Below are 14,970 nucleotides of genomic sequence, written 5' to 3'. Positions count from 1 at the left end.
CGGAGAGGCCGAGGCAGCCTGCGCTGTGGCCAGGCAAGCTTGGTGGGCTTTAGTCTCAGTATGTGTTCTTTAAAGTCTTGACAGGTTATTAGCAAAGGAAGGGGCACCCCAGGGTCATGAAGATGCTTCTCGCTCTGGCCCAAGCATGCTGAGGTTGGCTCATTCCTCGGCCAGGCCCAGTAAAACAGCCCAAGCACAGCCTGGAGTCTTCCCGCATCTGCGCGGGAGTAGAGTCTGGCTTTGGGCTCCGCGTACCCCGCAGTCGTCGAGGACGAGTTCGAGGCCAGGGAGGCCACGGGAAGGGTTTCCGCGGCAGGGCGCAGGGTAAACGGGGGAAGAAGGAATCCTCTCCGCGTGATCAGCAGGGCGGTCTTGTGATTCTCCCACACCCAGGTTCCAGATCAGCCCCTAAACTGCTGCCCCAAGGAAACAAGTTGGCGAGTGTGGATTTAGATATGACAACGGGTGTGAGCTGATGTCCTTACAACCAAAAATATTGAGACTAGAAAATCAGCTCCGAATCCACGACCCTCAAATTTATGCTTAATCCCACGCTCGACACCAGAAAAGCTGCTGGGGACAGACATGGACAGGTTTTGCCAAGGGTTCATTAAAATAGCCTGCACTGGAATAACCGGGGTGCAAGAGATCACATCTTCACTCAGGGCTTTGGGGATCCCCTCGTCGCCCCAGATCAGTGGGTGAGGAGGAAGGCAAACCTCTGTCTTTTGTTTGTGGGTGAAGGATGCGAATTGTGGCAGCAGCCGAGCAAAGGGGGGAAATTAATTGCAGCCAATTAATAATTAATCCCCTTTAAACAGCTTTATTATCTCTTCCGAGCGACAGAGATTTGTCTGATAACCCCCTGAAGACCAAATGTCAAGTTTAACCAAATAGTTATTGCTTTATCAACCCGAGTCTGCAAATAAATTAATCAAAAGCAAATCTGTCCTTTGTGCGGCTCATTTGCTGGTAATGGATGGATATGAAGATTTGCCGATATTATTGTCTGTCATTCAATCTAACAAAGTGAACATTTATTGCATATATATTAAAAATTATCCCGGAATCGAGTGGCGCCGGGTTGCATTTATTGGAGTCTTCCCAGGGGTGAGGTCCCCTCGGATGGGGGCGCGTGGGATAGAAAGTGCAGGAGCGCGAGTCTCAAATCTCTTTAGGACTCTGTGCCTGCCTCTGTCCCCCTCCCCGCGGCGACCTCCCTCTATCCCCTTCCCCAGCCTTCGCCCGGAGCCGCAGGACGTGCCTGCCGCCTCCTGTCGCGCGGCCAGGGCCAGCGGGGCGCGGGGAGCCCAGCTACTGTCAAAACAGAGTCCTTCAGCCTTAAGCACTCACAAGGGGTCCGGCCCTAGGAAATTTGGGGAGGGGGTGTGATTGAAGAGAGAGAAACGGGAGGGCGACAGCTTCCCTTTGTCTTCTCTCGAGTTACATCATTTTCTAATTAGGCATAAAATTGTCTTCATACACTGGTATTGCGGCCTTCATAAACATCGCCATTATGGTTTATAAGGACGCCATTGTGGTGAGGCTGTCCCAAAATAGAAAGAGCTGGGGAGGGAGAGGCCTGGAGTCCGGGAGGCCCCGCTTTGTCCTCCCCTGGGAGAAGATGGATGGCCAGTGTCACGCAGATGATGACTTGGGACTATTAAATTGTCAGAGGGGGGAAGAATCTTTACCAGCCCCCAGCGCTGGTGGAAAATTCTAGAGGCAGGAGCCGGGGGTTCTTGGATGGGAGGGGAAGGCCGGGCAGCTGGATTCGCTGGGCAGGTGGAAAAAGAGGTAGGTTAGTCGCCGGTAGAGGCAGGGCGCAGGGCAGCGGGGGCCGAGGCTTTGATCTCCTCCCGGGGCACCCTGACTTCGCTGCGCTCAAAGCTCAGGGCCACTGGATCTGGAGCTGACCTCCCACCCGATCCCCATCGCCAAGGCTGGGAAACAAGCAGGCCTAGAGAAATGAGAGGGGCAGCGAACCCGGAGGAGCGGCGGAGGGCTATGCCAGGCGGGGAGACAATTGTTTTCATTATTCGGAGCTGAGGCCCAAGCCCTGCCACCCGCCCGGTCGGGGGGCGCCTCGCTAACTGGATGGAGATGGATGGAGGCGCCCTGAGCCCCCGGCGTCGTGTCAGACCCGGGGCAATTACTGTCCCGTCAGGATGGACACACTGCCCTGCCACCCTGACCCCGGCGCGCAGGCCCACTGGCCCACTGGCTGCCTAAGCCGCCTGGGCGATTCTCTCTCTCGCCTTTACAATAACCCAACTTGACATAAATAACTCCCCTGAGCTTGTCTACATCTGCTTGACCTCCTGAACCCGCGGAAAATCTTTTGTTGCATTTAGCTAACTTACATTTTTCTATAGAAAAAAATAAAAGCTTTTAAAACTGCATATTCTAGCCCCGTCTTATTCACCTCTAGTTCGGGTTCTGGTATATGTTGGAATTCACATTGCCCTTCCAAATCGTGGAGGACAGTTCCCTCCTGCGAAGACAGGTTTCTCCCTGTTTATGCTGCGGGCACAAGTGTGCTGTTCCGGGTGTCCTGAGTTTTACAAGGTGGACTACGACACTTGGTGCTCCAGGAAGTGGTCAGGTCTCCAAAATCCTCTCCCCTGGTAGCTGGGATGGGAGTGGGGGCCAAAAGCGTGAAGAGAGAGGACAGCAGCTCTCAGGTGTGCTGAGCCCCTGCTTGGTCCTGGCTGTCTAAGGGTGCAGCTAGGCGACAAGGCCAGTTGGCAGAAGCAGCCAGGTGTCCCACGTGTGCTCTCTCGCTGACCTGATTTGGCAAGGGTAGGAGGGGGCGAGCCCTGGAAGTGCCAAGCTGGCACCATGCACTGCGGTCGCCAGGTGCCAAGACAGGAGGGAGCTGATGGTGGAAAGAGGATGGGAATGATTCAGAGAATTCTGTGGAAATTGCCTGGTCTGGTCACTCCAGCTGGCATGGGCCTGGGGATGCCAGAGCCAGCTTTGCTCTCCAAGGCGTCCTCTAGGTGGGGGGTGGGTAGCATTGCCTGCAGCAGCCTTCCTACCAGCCATTTCCTGCCTACTTAGTCCCAGGTGGCTACAAGTCAGAAGATCAGGACGGTATCTCAGAATTTAGAGATGGAAGGGCTCTTAGAAGTCAGATGGCCAGAGTGACTCCCAAGTGTGATGGTAGAGTCTTATCCACCCCTGATAGGTTTAGGTCCCTAACTGTCCCTGATGTCTCTATCCGCAGAGGATTATGGGAGGAGCTGAGGCTGGGCCTGGCCAGAGTAAGCTCTGTTGAACACAGGCCCCGTGGCCTGGGCTTTCCTTGTTCAAGAGTGAGGGAAGCAGCAGTTGCGGGAACAATGCCTTGACTTAGCAGCTGTATCAAATCAAATCAAAACAAACGGTAATTTCAGGATTCCAAAACTCTGGGGCCAGTTTTTCTTATAACACATTTATTTTCCTTTTTTTTTTTTTTGAACGTGGTGGCTCATGCCTGTAATTCCAGCACTTTGGGAGGCCGAGGCAGGCAGATCACCTGAGGTCAGGAGTTCGAGACCAGCCTGACCAACATGGCGAAACCCGTCTCTACTAAAAATACAAAAAATTAGCTGGGTATGGTGGCGCATGCCTGTATGCTACTCGGGAGGCTGAGGCAGGAGAACCTTGGAGGCAAAGGTTGCAGTGAGCTGAGATCGAGCCACTGCATTCCAGCCTGGGCGACAGAGCAAAACTTTGTCTCAAAAAAAAAAAAAAAAAAAAAAGTCTGCAGTATGGTTTTCACATTATCACTCTCAATGCCATTGGAGGTAGGTCCAAGCTGGTGTCTCTTTGATTAGTCTCCCTAATCCCATCTATTCATTTACTAGCCATTAGTCATGCTTTGAGTCCAAAAATGTTTGTGAGGAGGTAGTCCCATATGATATTAAAAGAAAGAAAGAAAAACAAGACAAAAAACAAACAAACAAACAAAACAGAAAATCAGGTGTAGTCGATACTGAAGGGTTTCTGATGTAACTTGTTTGTGGGACTACGGGATTTTGGTTCAGCCTAGATTTACCAGCTCCTGACTTGGGGACCTTGGTCAGGCATTGAAGGACTCTGAGCCTCAATTTTGTCTTCTGTGAAATTAGGGCATTGGATGCATGCTCTGCAGGTCCCCTAAGTCCTCTAGATGTACTAAAACAGGCACTGTTCACAGCCCACATAGGCATGAATATCAAAGTGCCTGCACAGGCTTGAGGAGATAACAGTTTCTGACCACGCCTCTGTACTTCCAATTCCAAATCATGGAGGACAAAGTACAGGGAAGATGTAAAACACACAGTAGGTTAGAAATTGGACTGTCATTGATAAGTTAGTTGGCTTATTTGATATTTCTGAATCTGCTTCCTCTCATAGACAATGGGACTAATAATGTCTGCACTATTCACTCTACAAAATAGCTGTGAGGATCAACTCTGATAATACGTGTAAATGTGTTTTGAAAACTAACAAGTATCATGGAAATTAAAAAGACAAACGAGAAGCTATGACTCCACTCTGTAGAAGGCATCCCCAAATAACAAGTGCCAGGAAGATGGGTTTCCCCTTTCTTTTGGTGCGGCAACAATTAGAATCTTGGGCACGAGATGTACACAATTGGAATGACATACCATTTGCTGTGCTGCTGTCAGCATAGGACATTCTCTTCTTGATTTTCAGCATCTATCTGTGGATACAAAAGAGATGGTCTTTTTCATGTACAGGTGAAGTCCCAGAGATATCTGGCACATACAGCAGAAATACTTGCTTCAGTAAGCTTTAATGAATTTTAAGGACTCTGTTGCTTGGAAGATTCCTTGAAAATAAGATTTATTATTGATTGGAAAAAAGTGAGGAAAGTGAAAAAGTCTTTGGAAGCTTTTTGGCTGATCCTCCTTTCTGAAGAAATACGTGTTTTTATTCTTAGCAGGAAAAATAAAACCCAAACTGTTCTTTTTGTAATATACTACTTGCTAAGAACTTTGTTAGCTTACTTAGGTTAGGGAGGTGAAGTTACTTTTAAAAGAAGCTTTATCTCCTTGCTCAAACGGGTGGAGGAAAATCACAATGTGTTTTGAGAGAAAGGACTTTGACTCTTATAGAGAAAATCTGTGCCTCTCAGGGGGAAGCCTTGGAAGGGGGAAAGGTTGGGCGGTGAGGAAACCTCAAGAAAAACAAGGCCCACCTTTCTCCTGATGCTCAGAACGTTGGCAAAGCAGCTAGCAAAGCATTCACCCCATTTGGCCTGTGGAAATCTTCCAGCAGGTTCTCAATTAAGGGAGCTGCCTTTCCTTTCATTCTCTTAACTTTTGTGTTCAATGTTAACAACCTGATGCTATCTATTATGGTGCCATTATCACAGAATGTTGACTGAACTGGTTCTTTTATCTCCATTATGGGGCTGCCTTCCTTGCAGATTTATGCATTTTTGATATTAAATTCTTTATCTCATTAAGCCTACACTCTTGTTGACTTTCATTGACCCTCTGCCCTGGTCCCCAACACTTTTCCATATTTAATATTGAAAGATTTTTCTCAATGCCCCTCTTGGCTTTGTTGCCATCCGTTTGACGGCTGTCCCTAATGGCCTGTGCTGTTTGCTCTGTTCTTGAACTTGGTGGGGTCACACATTTTTAAACAGTGATGTCCTCTGAATGTCCACCCTTGCTGTCCAGCTAAGTTGCCCTGTGTCACAAGCTCTGCCCTCTTCTCTGCCCCTAACTACCAACTGCTCCTAATTGCTTCAACAAACACCTTCCCTAGTGGTGCCCTAGGCCCCCTGAGCCTTTTGGGTTTTGTTTAGCTGCTAATGTTCTGCCTGGCCCACCGGCGGATTGGCCTTGCTGACCTGATACATCGCAGCTCTTCTCCTTGGAGCGCCTGTCTTGTCCAGCGCCCTCTGGGCCAAAGGCCAGGATCTGGGCAGGACTGACCAGCTGCTTGAGGTGGCCACAAAAGACAACTTCAGCTTGAAACGGGCAAATGAATGTATTCATTTATCTTTCTTTCCCCTTAAACCTATCCACAAACTCAATCTACTGCCTGGCTTGAAACAAAACAAAGGGATGATCTTGAGAAGGGGGGCAGGAGAGGCCCCTCTCGCACCAGAAATCTTAGCTCCCTTCTTGGGGGCCGTCTGTTCAGTTTCACAACACTTACAAGACCAATTTCCAGAATTGAAGTTGCCTGGTGTTTTGATTCTTCCTTTGCCTGTGCATTTGTGCCCTGAAGGTCCCTTCCAAATGGATACTAATTGTGGGGGCTGCACGCTGCTGGCTGCTCCAATGCCCCAGGGCCCGAGGACCTGCTTCTCAAAGCCTTAATTGACAAGGACCTGTCTGTATTTAGGAGCAGCTGGTCCAGAGCGTTGGCACATCAGTGCAATCTTAACGCAGCATCCCTAGCCTGGAGGAGGATGAGGGTAAATGTGGTTAAAATGAAGGAAGATTTATAGTCGGCCCCCTTGGGTAATAGGATAGAAGACAGCTCCCAAGATTTTCCCCTACGAGGGGGTTCATTCATCAGCTCCCGGGCCTGGTAACCGGGGAGGAAGAGCGTTTAAGCTATTATTACTAATGGGGGAGGAGCAGAGGCCCGCTTAGAACATTTAGGCAGGTGACAATATTCCACTATAATGCGTCGTCCTCGAAACTGGACTGGGTTTAGAAGACTATCAGGGCTGTCTCTTGCTTCCGCGGGCCTCGGCGCCGGGGCCTCCGCCTGGGTCTGGCTCCGGGTTAATGGTGGCGCCGCCGGGAGGCTGGGAAGGAAGAGGGGAGGGCACTCTGGCTGCCCTGCCTAGGAACAGGGAGCTTTCCGTGGCCGCTCGGACTCCTCGTTAGGGCGTTTGAAAGCCCCAAATGGCCGGTGGCAGGGGCCATTGCGTCGATCAGTTTTTCCTTCCTGCGCCCCATCAGGCGCGCCCGGTTCCCCAAGTACCCGCTCCTCCACCCTGCGAACGCCTTTCTGCAACCTGCTGGCTCCGTAGATACAGCCATTCAGCCGGTTACAAAAAAGGTTTGTTGGTTCAAGAGGAACCCGGTTTTGTTACGATGTGTGGGAAATACTTTGATGTTCTCCCAGTTCGCACGTGTGAACAGGGATAATGGGTTTGGGGATCTTCATTGAAATTTGAAGTTTTTAAAGCAGAAATTCCCCAACTTTTGCCTGTTTTTCTCAACTTTTTCTTTTTCTTTTTTTTATTCCTTCAGGAACAATGCCAACATTGAAGTCCTCCGTTGGAGTCTGCACAGTTGGAGATCTTTGGTGCCATTTTAGACATCTTTGGATTTCATCAATCAAACTGACTGCAATTTTCCATAAAAACCCTGAATTTGGGTCAGAAAGTGGGCAAAGTAGATAAAGATCATTCGAGCTGTCTTATAAGATGATAAATAGATATCCTTTCAGGCCAACAATGCCAAAGTGCAGTTTTGTGATTCCCTTCCATGGGTTCTGAATGCAGTGAGTCGAAACGATTTCTACATGTTTTCCCATGGTTTAGGAGGTGTCTTTACATACTTGTCAATAGTAACCTGATCTTTTTCCCCATGGAGTTGCTAAGTGTGTTTTGTTTGTTGCTTTGAGTCCTTTTTTCTTGTTGTGTGTGTGTGTTGCGCAAAATACTCAAGAAAATAAATTTTTTTTTTCTTTTATTGCTCAAATCAATAGGATATGGGTCTGATCTAGATAATTCTCTGCATATAGACTGGTTTCAGTAGCCCTTGAGTTCATGTGGAAATTCCATTTGCTCTGCAGTTGCTCTTGTGGCACTTTGGACACCATTTTGGGCACCTTGCTGGGATGTAAACTCACTTTCTTAACAACAACAACAACAACAACAACAGCCCACTGGCACTGTGTCCTTCCTATTCTTGAACTTGACGAATGGCCTTTTGTATAAGATGAATAAAAGGAAATCCTAAAAAAAAAAAAAATTGCAAAAAGAAGTCCCAAAATGACATTTAACCCACTACCTCCAGAGATCTTTCAAAATGTTAGCTGACATAATTTCTGAGTGAATAAGAACGTTTTATGCTGTGTATTCAGCATATATCACATGTCACTTCCTACTTACTGTCTCAGTTTAATTCCCCATCTTTTGAATCTTCTTGACCCTCCTCCTCAAAATGTTTTCATATTGATAGTCCTTTCACTCAATGTCTTAGTTAACCAGGTATTTTAAAGGGCTCTTGAAGAATTACTGGTTCTTCATGGAGAAACTATGCTTGCCATTCTTGGTTATTTAAGAATTAATGATCTGCTGTGTTCTTATAAACTCATAGATCTTGTGGGGGCATACACAATTATGCAGCAAATACATTTATTTTTCTTGATATAAGATTCCCCCCCATATCCATGACACGCACATCATCTCTTTTTCTGTGTTTTGCTTTTCCAAACTCCTTAAATATCAACTGTATGTTACAAAGCATCTATAGAAGAGAGTATAGTGCAGTGGGAGTTAATTACTGTTATTAACTTACTGGCTTTATTAGTTTTGAATGAAGCATGTAGCTGTGGCTACAGTTATTTAAGCACTCTTTATTAGCTAAGATAATTTGCAATTTTTGGACATACACTCACCATGTAAGATTTAAAATAGCAATTGGAGATTCAGCAACAATTCTTACCTCTCATTTGTCTTTAATAAATCTTGCTGTTAAGTACTAAACATTTTAACTTAACATATAGCTATCTGAATGACCCTTTATCTCATTCTTTCACTGCCATTTTATTATTAATTTTACATTTTATATGGTGAAAAACATCTATTAAGTGACAATCTAATATTGGAAGTATTTTCTCTATTTCAAGAAGACCATTGCAAACAGCAAATTTATGAAGATAGAAAGCACAATTATAATTATCTAAAACAAAACATATTTAAATATAGTTAATAGTCTTCCTATTGCCCTCTTTCTTTTTTCACTCCTGATATTCATTTAATCACATCTATGGTATCCATGCAATCTATTTAGTAAGTAAGAGGAATGGGGGCAAGTAGAATAGAAAAAACAAAAGTTGAATTTTGTTAGTCACTTCCAATCAGGATAAATCATAAAAGCTTATCTGAAATCATTATATAAAAAAAGAAATGGTAGAATTTTGTTCACCATTGAAGTCTGTTTGACACAGCTTCTTTCAGGAATCAATTTACCACATTGAATAGTCACTTATAAAATTTTTGTTTTGGAATTTTAACATGTTTGGTACATACAGTAAGAGCCATTTGATTACTGTCATTGTTGGTGAGAGCAGAGGCCCTGTTAATTAACAGAAAAATGTCAAGCAGTTATATGTAGTGCACTGTGTTCCATAAATATAGTGCAAAGGACCAATAGTGAAGCATAAACTTAAAGCTTCAGATTTGAAATGACATTCTGGAAACATATATTTGAGTCTGTGACCAGGGATGAACTAATATGGGCTCTGTCAGGTGGTGGTTCTCCTATACATCAGAAATGTAGGCCAGAGAAGGAATATCTGGACCGGTGTGACTTCCCATTTTTCAGATGAGAAAACTAAACCTGCACGGGTAAAATAGTGGTCATAATGTACTCATGGCAGTGCACCTGTAGCTTTTTCCCCCTCCTCCTCTTCTGTTCCTTATCATCTGCAAGTTACTAAATCAGGGACTGCTTTCTTTAATTTTGTTTCCCATATCCACCAGAAAAAAACAAACAACAAAAAACCAAAAGAAAGAAAGGAAGAAAGAAAGAAAGAAAGAAAGAAAGAAAGAAAGAAAGAAAGAAAGAAAGAGAAAGACAAAAAAGATTCCCCAAAGGCATTTACATCCAGTTCTAGCGGCATCCTCCTCCCACTTACAGCATGCCTTTAATAAGCTAATGCCTGCACAGGCCAAAGGAAGCACAAGGTCAGTTAAATCAATGCCAACAGCCCATTTGGGGAGTTAGGCTACAGTTCTCCTTTCATGGAAGATTTTTGCTCTTGAGAATTATCTGGATAGTTCCCTGAGTATTTCCGTTTCTATTTCCTTACTTACAATAAAATGAAGGAAATGAAAATGTTCCAAAATAACAACGACAACAACAACAACAACAAAACAAAAACAAAAAGACCCCAAAACCTGTGAGGGCTATGCCATTACATACAAAGAGGGGAAATAAACAACCCAGGTGAGTGGAAAAGAAGGTATTTGGAGCCCCGGTTTTCTAGCCTGCCTATAGATAAATCCTGACATTATTATGTAATTCATGCCATTTGACGCTTCTCTTAGTAACTACCATGCACATCCTAAGCAATCCTTATAGGATTCACTTCATATCCTAATATCCTAATACTTCATATCCTAAAATTCCAATATTTTAATCCATCATTTCACGTAAATCCATAATTTTACGATTATCAATTATAATTTTCAAAAAATTTTTAAAGCTTATGTTAACTTACACAATAAGTAGTGATAATATTCTTCTTATTTTCAGTAATGACATTCATTAACTTGCTATCATCAACTCCTCTTTGAGGGTGATTATCTTGGTAGTTATTGTCACATCTTACAATTTCTTAAGATGATTTGGTTTGCTAAGACTTTTGAGAGGGTTTAAGAGGTAATAGAAAGTAAGTAATTTAAACCAAATCTATTTTCTCTTCTCATTTAGCTGCGTAATTTAAACAAAAGCCATCTAGGTGGGTATCATGAATGTTCTGAGCGATTTGACCTCTGGTCCCCATCCTACTATGTGTATAATTTTTAAAATTGCTTACTAAAAATGGGTCTTTATCACTTCTTTGCAAGTGTGCAATACAATTTTACTTCAGAACATTTTCAAGTTTTAATAAGGATTTAATAACCTCTGATTTAGAGGCAACCAGAGCAAAGTTGTTGAATTTAATAGAGGCTAACATATGGGAAGGGTTTTAAAGAGCCATTCACGTCCAAACCCCAAAATGGCTTCAATCAGCAGGTATCTTGATGTTTATTTAATGAAGAAATGTATGAGCAGCTGCTGTTTCCCAATTCAGATGTAGTTATCTTTCATTGCTTTGCAACAAATCAGGAAGAACAGATTTTAGCTGTAATTTGGGATCATTCCATTAGATATGCAGGGCTACACCAGCAGATTCATAAACAAAAACAATGAGGCTGATTTAAGGAATAAAATAAAATACAATAACTCTTGGGATGGAATCTGTGGGTTGTGTTTTCAGATCTATTGCTAGTTTCTAGGTCATGAATATTTTCAAGTTTAGACTAAGCCCTAAAGGCCTTTATAGATAAATAAAAACCCAATCTGACACTGATTCTTGACCTTGTGGTATTATTGCAGATGAAGGCATGAGGTTAATCTATTACCCAGTGCATGATGGGCATTGCCAACACCATAATGTCCCTCTAACTATGCCAAGGAAAAGTGTTATAGACAAATGGGGCTATGATATGGCCCAGAGGGTTTATGGGGCAATTGCTCGCAGGACAGACATTCTTCTGTTAGGTATATCGAGCTGCAGATGCACTGTTTATTTGATTCCTACTTAAAAATTTGAGACTTGTTTGTGTATATATATATATATTTGTGTACATATATATATTTGTATATATATATATATTTGGTACTTGTCTGCCTTTTGAACAAATGTGAATTAGGGGAACATATACTGATTGTTCTCTTCTGTTATCAATACACATGCTGGACCTCTCCAAAAGAAATAAAGTTTGTATTTGGCAACCTTAATAGCAGACTCTCTACTTAAGAGAGCAATTATGATACACTTTTTATAACTTTGGCATCGGGTACAGAATTAACTACAGTCTTACAACTTTTCCGTGATATTTCTTATGAACAATTTCCAAGTTTGATGGAGGGGATCATTTAAGAATTGTAGCCCGGGGTCTGCTATAACGTGGCCTACTATATGTTAAGGTTAAGTTATATTTTTAAATTCTCCATCCAGGGCCAATAAAAATGATGAGTTTAGTTGGAAAGTTCTTTTATAATGCAGGTTTTCTCCTTTTTTCTTTCTTCTTTTTTTTTTAGTTTCACCGTGATACATATTTATTAATTTTTAATGTGTTTATTGGTAACTAAGGCAAAGTATTTGTCTGATTTAGGCTCTCAGAGGCTCCAAGTATTTCATGCAAATTCCTACTGTGAAGCTGGAATAAAGAAGGGGGAAAAGGAGGTGATTTGAACTATTACCCAGTACCAGTCAGCTCTAATAACTTAGTAGAGGTGAGGACCATACGTTTTGATTAATCTCTAATTGATCTGTTCCCTATTATGCATCTGGCAAATGAGCTTGCTGGTGAACTGACTGCTGTGGCCAAACACATAGCAGGTATTAGGAAGTAGCCATTAGCTCAGGTAAAAACACCGGGACTCTGAGACCACCTGTTTTAAATCTGGACCCTCCCACTTACCAGTTGTGCGACCTTGGTCAAACTACTTAACCTCTCTGCTGTTCAGTTTCCTCATGACCAGGATTAAGTCTTGCTAAGTGCTTAGAACAAAATAGTACACCTTACTCGTTGCAATGATGAGGCTCCCAGTCAATCCCTGCCTTCGCTACAAACCCCTCACAGCAAGGGCCCCTTTGCTTCTGGACCTTTGGGAAAGCAGCCTCCACTCAGGTCCGAAGACTTCGAGCCCCCGACTGCTTCCGGAATGTTCTGCTCTCATTTTAACACCTTGACCTTCCCTAAAGCCTGAGCTGGAGCGGAATGGAGTTTGACCAGGAGCGAGGCCAGGGAGCTCGCACCCAGGCGGATGGCAGAGACTCGGAGGGGCGCAGAGAGGCCCGGAAGCAGCGGGAGCAGGCCGGGCGCACCCAGGGTGCATGCTAATGAGGGGCTCGGGCAGAGCCCGCCGCCCCCTGCGCGCCCGCAGTGCAGGAGCCGCGCCCCGGCAGGGGCACGCGGTGCCACTCAGGCCGGCGGGGGGCGCGCAGCTCGCAGCAGCCGCGCGCCCGGGCCTCTCAAAGCCCCTTTCAGCAGCTCTGCGGGCTCCTCACCGGAGGAGTCTGGCGCGACATAAAAGCGCATTATGAAAATTATAATATCAGCCACAGAGCATGTCCACCGAGGCAGCTCTGCACCTTTGAGGCATTGAGCCTCGTTCAGCTGGGCCGAGGAGGGAAATATCCATTTCAATTCGGTCCCTGAATGGGGGCAGCGGCTGCGGCAACCACAACAGTGCCTCCTTTATCCGTTCGGCCACTTCTCCTGCTTGCTCATTCCCTGGCTGTTGCACCTTGTCTCCTTATGGGCAGGGATGTGGAGCGGGAGGGGCACAGGAAGGACAAGGGAGCAGAAGTGGGGGGCCCCGATTCACAGCCGTGCTGGGACAAGAAGCGTTGTCATTTGAGTCCCCACGAGAATGATAAATGAGTCTTTCTAGGGCCTGAGGAAATTTTCGTTCTGCTGGGGAGAGGAGGAGTGGAGTGTCAAGGCCTGGGTGCATTTTTCGGAGGCTGGGAGTGGATTTGGGGGTCGTGCCCCATTTTCTTGCCTATGTGCTAAGCGAGAGATGCCAGCATTAGGGCATTTTCCTATCAGAGCTCGGATTCCAGCATCTGGAGCTATGGGATTTCCCATAGGAAAGGGCCTAGGCTCTGGAATCCGGGTGCAGGCCGCTGGTTTCGTAGTGGGGACCACACATATCTTGGACTCCAAAGCCGAAGCGAATACAGTAAGAGCATCAGAGATGAAGCCGAGGTCCGAGTGGATCCGGCACGTGCATCTCTCCTCTAGCCTGCAGGTCGCTCCATTTCCGCAGTCTGACTCCCACTATGGCCACATCACGCCTGCCTGTTTTCCACCCCACGCGCTCGAACTCCTTCGCATCCGGGGGCGGAATTCGCACGCTGGGCCCCCGAGGCGGGTCTGATGTATTATAGCAAATGAGTTGCCCCAGCATTCAGAATCCTGTCCATTGTCTTGTTAATCACCTTTCATTACGGACTGTCCAGGACTGTCATAAAGCTTTTAATATTAATAAGGCCCAGCGCACCAGCCCCCGCACCGAGGTCCTGAGCGACCCAGCAGATAGCGCAGGTGTCGCGCTGCAACCTGTTCAGCCGGCCGGGGTGGGAGTGTCCCGGGGTTAGCTCGCTGCGCTGGGGGTGGGGAAGGCAGGTGGTACAGGGTTCCAAAACAAGATCAGTAAGAAAAACAAAAACACAAAAACCGTATTCCACACAAAAGGGTTTGTTTAGTTCCAATGTGTGCGCCAGAAGAGTTGTTTAACTCCGGGGACAGGGGAGGTGAGAGCTGGGGGTGGGGAACGAAAGGGTCCGCTAGGGCTGGGACGTGACATTTCCTGTGGTGAAGCCTGCATTGGCTGCTAATAGAGATCTAATTGATGGGTGAAGTCCCATTTCCGCGCGCTCTCCTTTATTGCTCCATCCAGTCTGTTGCAAAATATAACCTTAATCTGATTTAGCAATTCCTCCAGGATTCAGTGCGAGCTTCCAGCCCAGAAAAAAAAATCGTTATTAAAAAAGTTAAAGTACAGACTTGGATTCGGTGTGTTGCCTTTTGAAATCTTGCCCCAGCTCCCGGCATTTAGCACTTTCTCTTTTTGTAATCGCCCAGTTTTTTATGATCATTAATACCCGCGTGCTCGGGGATCAGGGCAGCGCGCATTTGCTGGGGATGCAAATTGGTGCGGTGGCGCAAAGGCCCGGGGGTGTGTGGACTGCGGGCTGGAGCAGCCTGCCAGACGGGATTCGCACGGGATTCGCACGCAGCCGGAGTGGTTTAGGGTTTCGTAATCCCATCTCTGCCCCAGGATTCCCGTAGAGGCCACCCAGGGACTGCGGCGGCGGTGAGCTGGGGCTGTCTGGTGCCAGATGGTGTGCTGGTGGGAGAGACCAGGGCTGAGGAGGTGTCTTCACTGCCACCTTAGCTTCCCCGTAAGTTTTAGAAGTAATAGCACAGGGCTAAGGGTGAAGTTCACTGCCATATAGATGCCAGATGCATAAAACAGTTGTTTGGATGCA

At 45.8% G+C, this 14,970-nt stretch overlaps 1 long non-coding RNA gene across 1 annotated transcript in view; it reads left to right on the top strand.

Moving 5' to 3' along the window:
- The window catches only part of LOC129464388 (uncharacterized), a 3,202-nt gene extending 2,257 nt beyond the window's left edge, over window positions 1-945 (top strand). Inside the window, exon 2 of the long non-coding RNA XR_008651576.2 lies at window positions 1-945. This exon is cut by the window's left edge and continues 372 nt beyond it. This is a non-coding gene — a long non-coding RNA (uncharacterized lncRNA).
- The last annotated feature ends 14,025 nt before the right edge of the window (window positions 946-14,970 follow it).

Source organism: Symphalangus syndactylus, chromosome 16 (genome assembly GCF_028878055.3).
Source record: "Symphalangus syndactylus isolate Jambi chromosome 16, NHGRI_mSymSyn1-v2.1_pri, whole genome shotgun sequence".
In the NCBI taxonomy this organism is placed as follows: domain Eukaryota; kingdom Metazoa; phylum Chordata; class Mammalia; order Primates; family Hylobatidae; genus Symphalangus; species Symphalangus syndactylus.
Note: the sequence above shows the minus strand (reverse complement) of the source record. Positions and strands in the feature narration are given on the sequence as shown.